At 40.6% G+C, this 6,735-nt stretch overlaps 1 pseudogene; it reads left to right on the top strand.

The window, feature by feature from the left end:
• Positions 1-1,161: 1,161 nt before the first annotated feature.
• Positions 1,162-6,234, top strand: LOC148443229 (uncharacterized; annotated as a pseudogene).
• Positions 6,235-6,735: the final 501 nt, after the last annotated feature.

The raw sequence follows: 6,735 nt of genomic DNA on the forward strand, positions 1-6,735 counted from the left end.
GAAACTGAGCACCGTATTTCCAACCTAGAGGACATCACCATGCCCCTAAAACATAAAGTGGAGGATTTGTCTTCGCAAGTAGTATCTATCCAGGCCAAACTTTCGGATATGGAGGGGCGCCTCAGGTGCAATAATATCCGTATTGCTGGGCTCCCTAAGCGGGCTGAGGGCTCGACGCCTGAGAAATTCCTCGAGGACTGGCTAATTCATCTTTTTTCTCGTGAGGCGTTTAGTCCACAATTTGCTGTAGAACGTGCCCATAGACTTCCTTTCAGGCCTACTCCACCGGGTGCTCCTGCCAGAACCTTCATTGCCCGCTTACTACACTTTAAAGACCGGGACACTGCTCTTCGATTGGCCCGCACCAGGGGCCCACTTCAATTTGAAAATCAATCCGTCTCATTCTTTCCTGATTTCGCACTGGAGGTGCAGAAGAGTCGTTCACAGTTCCTACAAGTCAAACGCAAACTCCGTGACTGTAATATTCAGTACTCTATGCTATTCCCTGCTAGATTGCGGGTAGTACATGATAATAACACCCATTTTTTTGCTAATCCTAAGGAGGCGGAATCCTGGCTGGAACGTCAGCCCCGTGCTCCTCGCTGAAAGGAATTAATGCTTGCAAATATTATTGTCCATATTTTCTAATGGTTTGACTGGCTTTAGTAGCCTAATGGGTGAATGCACGGTTTATCTTGTTTTTTTGTTTCCGGTGTGACTCTGGGGAAAAAATTTATATATAGATGTCTGTTTCCACTAGGGGACCAATTACGTTTATTTTTTCTTAGGGAGTTCCTTGCTGAATATAGCAGTAGGATATATTTCCTATTCCCTAATAACTGAAGCTCTAAATTGAAGTATACTGGTTAGTTAGTTAATTAGTGTTAGGTGGGGGGGAGTTTAGGGCATGGAAACTAGGTATGCCTTAGGTTTTCGAGGTTATACAGGGAGGGTTAGGGAAGGGGTTGATGTTTGTTTATTTCTTTTTTTTGTCATCAGGTTGTAATGTCTCTGCCTTTTTGAATGTGATATGTTGTTCGTTGCTGCCCGGACGGCTAGATGCACACGGGCTCGTTTCTTTATGTTTCATTGCTCTCTCAGTAATGTTCCCCATTAGTGATCCCTGCCGTGCCATCCTGTATCTGTCGAGATATATAACTCATGACTACGTCTGTAGGTGATTTACGTATATTGGGTTGGAGTGTCCGAGGCCTGAACGATAAAGTCAAGCGCTCTCTTGTTCTGACGCAAATTAAGAAATACCAGGCTGAAATTATATGTCTCTCTGAGACTCACTTAAATGGTAGTAAGGTATTGGCCCTTAAAAAACCTTGGATAGGTCACATGTACCACTCTACTTTCTCAAATAATGCAAGAGGAGTCTCGGTCCTTATTAGTAAATTACTACATTTTAATTTGGAATCCAGCCTGATTGATACCCAAGGTAGATATGTCTTTATGCATGCTGTTGTTAATTGTGTTCATCTTCATATACTAGCGATTTACATCCCTCCTCTGTATAGTAATGATGTTATGCGACAGGCTGCTATGTTTGTTGCTCAATCTCCTGATACCCCTGTGATATGTGTGGGGGACTTTAATAATGTTGTAGATCATCGGTTGGACAGGTGGAGGGAGAGTACTGATTTGATGCTGCCCTCTCCCTCTCCCACTCCATTCGCCAATCTTATAGCTGAATTGGGTTGGATTGATGCTTGGCGTAGTAGAAATCCGAATGCCACTCAATATTCATGTCATTCTACCTCTTATCAGACACTGTCCCAAATTGATTTAGCTTTGTTGTCCTCTAATATTCTGCCCATGGTAAGCGATATAAAATATTTGTCTAGGGGTATCTCAGATCATTCTCCTATTTTACTTGCTATAAACATGTCTCAAGATAGAGGGGTACAGTTTTGGAAATTACATCCATTCTGGCTCTCTATGGTGGGAGCTGGCTCTGAACTGGTTGCGGCATGGGAAGAGTTCCAGATAGATAATTTCCAATGTCCAAATCCAGGTATTAGGCATGATGCTTTCAAAGCTTACATGCGGGGCTCGTTTATTAGATGGGTATCTGAGATTAAAAAGTATAGTAGGGGGGAGTGGTCTCGTCTTGAGCTCTTGTGCTCACAGCTGGAGGGTCAATATGTCCTCTCTCGATTACCATGTGATCGTGAATTATGGTTGAGTACACAGAGGGAGTGGACAGAATACTTATTTGACAGATCTAGACATAGACTACTCTTCTCTAGACACAATCAGTATTTTCAGTCGGAGATTGGGGGTAGATATTTAGCCTCTTTAGCTAAGGCAGACTCCCATATTGGAACTGTACAGTGTATTAGAGATTCTGGAGACCAGTTACGCTACTCTGGTGTTGATATATCTAAGGTATTTCATGACTACTATTCTTCCCTGTATACCTCCAGAGTTTCCTATTCCCCAGATCAACTTCGGGAATATTTGGATTGTGTTACTCTACCGAAACTATCTCAAGAGGCTATCACATGTTTAGATGCACCATTCACTTTGGAGGAGATAGAGATGGCTGTGTCTTCCCTTCCTGCTTCTAAGGCTCCGGGCAGTGATGGGATTCCAGTAGAAGTGTATAGGAAATTGAAATATTTTTTTAATCCCTATTTATTAAATTTATTCAACTCATTATTTGACTATGGAGCTATCCCCCTGTCTATGTGTGAGGCTATTATTGTAGTACTAGCTAAGCCGGGGAAGGACCTTACTCTCTCAGAATCCTATCGTCCTATCTCATTATTATCTACAGATGTTAAAATATTAGCTAAATTGTTAGCCACTCACCTAAATTTAGTTATCACTTCACTTATACACCCTGATCAAACTGGGTTCATGCCGGGGAAGTCTACGGCTCAGAATCTCCGTAGATTATTCTATCATTTGCAGAGAAAAGATATGCTTGGGGAGGGGGCTGTGGTGGTGTCTTTGGATGCCGCCAAGGCCTGTGACTCAATAGAATGGGGTTATCTGTGGGCAGCACTTCATAAGTTTGCCTTTGGTCCCCATTTTATAAAATGGTTTCAGCTTCAGTATTCTTCTCCGGCAGCTAGGGTGTCTGTGAACGGCCATATGTCAGATGCATTTCCCCTGATGAGGGGGACTCATCAGGGATGCCCTCTATCACCTGCTCTTTTCACTATGGCCATTGAGCCATTAGCCTGTATGCTTCGGGCGGATCCTGATGTCCGATGAATTAGGTCAGGTGTGGCAGAGGATATAGTGGCCCTATATGCAGATGATATGCTCCTCTTTCTGGAGGATTATGCACATTCATTGGAATCAGTTTCACGTATTATTAGTGTGTTTGGCAACTTTTCGGGGTTACATATTAATTGGGATAAGTCCAATATTTTTCCCATATCGGGATGTATCCCTGTACAGAAACATTTTCCATTTGTATGGATTACTCCATTGGCATCAGATTATATCTCACAAAATATAGACCCCATAACCATTAATTTTAAAGCAAATATCCATGTGTGGAAAAAATTACCTCTGTCAGTATTGGGGCATATAACCTTGTTTAAAATGTCTATCCAGCCCATGTATCTATACATCTTACAGCATTCTCCAGTTTATTTACCTAAAAGGGTGTTCAGTAGTATTGATAGTATTATTATATCTTTCATCTGGGGTTGTCGTACTGTTCGTGTTTCTATTAAAACCCTTTGTAAAAATAAAACCTCTGGGGGCTTAGGTCTTCCTAATCTCCGGTTTTACTACATTGCTGCCCAGTTAGTACATTTATCTGAGTGGATATCTGATACCTCCAGTTTGACGTTACAGGGTTTCTTGACTGAACGGGTGGGATTCTCTTTTACCCCTTTGTTATTTTTACTATCAGGCATGCCCACCTCTGGATTGCCCCCTTTATTGCGACAAGCTATGCTGATTTGGCGATATACCCACACTTTGTTTGAATGGTCTGGGACAGACGCGGACTCCCCCCTCTGGTTTAACAGTTCTTATGCTGAATTGTTCAAATTGTCTAATGACAATTTGTGGCTTCTAAGGGGTATTAAATCTATAGGTCAGTTATACGAGAATGGTCATCTTAAATCATTTTCACAATTACAAACTGAATTTGCTGTCCCCAATGTAGCCTTATTTAGGTATCTACAGTTATGACATGCTGTGCAGGCGCAGTTTACTGGAGCTGCTCCTATACTATCTCCATCTCCTGTTAAAACTCTACTTTCTGCCTTGGGGTCTAGGGGTAAGGTATCCTGTATTTATGCGACCCTTAATAATAAATTAAACCCAGAGTTGCTTGCTCCCCTTAGGCTGAAGTGGGAAGTTGACTTTGACCCCATCTCCGACGAGCACTGGCTACAGATCTTGGGTTCAATTACATATACTACTCCATATATTAGGTATCAACAGGTGCATTATTACGTAGTGCACAGAGTATACCGTACACCTGTATCCCTGCATCGAGCTGGATTTAGAATGGTCTCACTTTGTCCTAGATGTCAGGAAGAGAGCGCTGGTTTCTGGCACTTATTATGGAGCTGTCCATTAGTAAATGAATTTTGGAGACAGGTATGGGGAGATATTTTGGTTACGGAACCTTCTCTGCCAGACTTTAGTCCTGTGACTTGTTTGTTCGGGGTGGATTTGGAAGAAACGCACTCCCCAGTACGCTATAGATATGTTATGTGTCTCTCCACAATGGCTAAAGTGATTATGGCCTGCACATGGTTTACAACTGACTTCCCCGTTCTACATAAGTGGAGAGCGTTGGTGAATGTTGTAATCAGACATGAAAGACATATGTTTAGGTCTCGCATAGCTATGAATACATATCACAAAAAATGGGACAGATGGTGTCACTCAGGATTGGGCAGAGCGAATGAGGCAGAAACTGACGTATAAATATATCGATTGGAGTCGAGTTGTATCTGGCTGACCTTGGGTTGTAGTGAATTTATAAATGTGTACCCAATATTCTACTATTCAAAGTGTCATACTGATATTATGTAATAATCTGTTTTTTATTGCTCTCTGGCAATTTGTACATTGCATGTTACAATGTAAAAGTTGTATTTGTAATCATTTATAACCTTTTGTCGATGCAAAATAATCACATATGTCATGTCTGCTTATATAGTGTTTATTTCAATAATTTTCTTCTCTGTTTATTGTAACAATATAATCTATTGTAATCTACTCACGACTGTGCTCTAATACAATGATGATGCTATTTTGTTTTTGTTATTGTTTGAATGTTATGTTTATGGAAAACTTTCAATAAAAAACACCTGATTTAAAAAAAAAGAAATGTAGGTATGCCTTTAACAAAGGGAATGTATTGTGTGTGGAGAAAATGGGCATATTCATGGATTCCTTTGGGGGCAAGTGGACAGTGTGCCCTTTCCTATGTGATTCCCTTTGTGAGAATTACCAGTCACTTAGATCAATACCCCAGAAAAATACCTGTAGAACATGAGTTGGTGCCTGCTGGCCTGATTTACTTAAAACAACATGACAGGTGGGAATACTGACTTTGATGGATTAGATAGTAGGAGAATTGGTAATTTCTATTAATCAGGCAATAGAAGAACTGTCCCAAATTTGAAAAGTGGCTCTACAAAATAGAAGGGCACTGGATCAGTTGTTGGCAGCGGAAGGCAGTACAAGTGCTGTGGTAGGACAGGAGTGTTGCACATATATAGTTGATAATAAGGTAGAAATCATTGGACATGTAAAGAAGGTTTGAGTGTTACAAAAAGACGTACGGAAAGTAGGTGGTGGAGAAGGATGGAGACCCTTTGGGACGGTTAGGTATAGGTGTTGCTAAACTCCTCTCTGGAGTAATACAACATGTTTTGATTTTGGTACAGTATAATAGTAGTGGGCATAGCATACATGAGTGTTAAGTGTGGACCTACAATATGTATACAGTGTTGCAAAAGGATTGAAAAGTTAGAAGTGCAGAGGGAGATAACCATTGTAGTCATAGATGAGAATGTTCCAGTGTGCCAGGACCCAATGGCAGAACAATAGTCTCAAATTTTGTACAGTGAGTTGAGGAAAACTAATGACAGTCTGCAAACCCATTTGCCTGATGCCATATACCATACTACTGGGGAAAGGGATATTGTTGAGCCTGATAACTTCATATATGAATTGGAAGATGAAGGTGGCAGAGGTAATGTGGAACATGTTAGACATGAATTAGCCAGAAGCTTTAATTAGTTATATTGTTCCTCTCTTAGTCACATCAGAAGGTTCACCAAAAAACATAGGGACCCCCGTCTGATCCGGTAAGTATTAGTGCCTGATCCTGTCCCAGTGAATTTACCCGTTCCTTTATTGTATGCCTACCTATTCCTCCTTAGTAATCATTGGAGAAGAACCATCCTGATTTGTGTATGTAGTATGCTCAGTAAATGAGCAGAGAAGGGAAGTTATATGGACAATTGAGAACAAAATGGGAGCTTAATAATTAAGTTTTCATTGTGTAAGTAGCTTTGCCCTTAAAATATATTCACTTGTATTTACATAGATTTTGTAATCTATATGATAGCTTGAGGAAGTATGTTTATCTTGCAACATGCTACAAGTTGGTTTAAGGAAGTATGTCTAGTTGCTGGCTATATCTAGCTTGCCAATAAACTGTGGTTTGCTAGCATTTTATGGAATAGGGAAGTAGAAATTCTGTACAAAGGTTAAATTATTTTTTTAATGCTATAAGTC

The sequence above is a fragment of the Taudactylus pleione genome, unplaced genomic scaffold, assembly GCF_031769625.1.
Source record: "Taudactylus pleione unplaced genomic scaffold, aTauple2 ptg001314l, whole genome shotgun sequence".
NCBI lineage: Eukaryota > Metazoa > Chordata > Amphibia > Anura > Myobatrachidae > Taudactylus > Taudactylus pleione.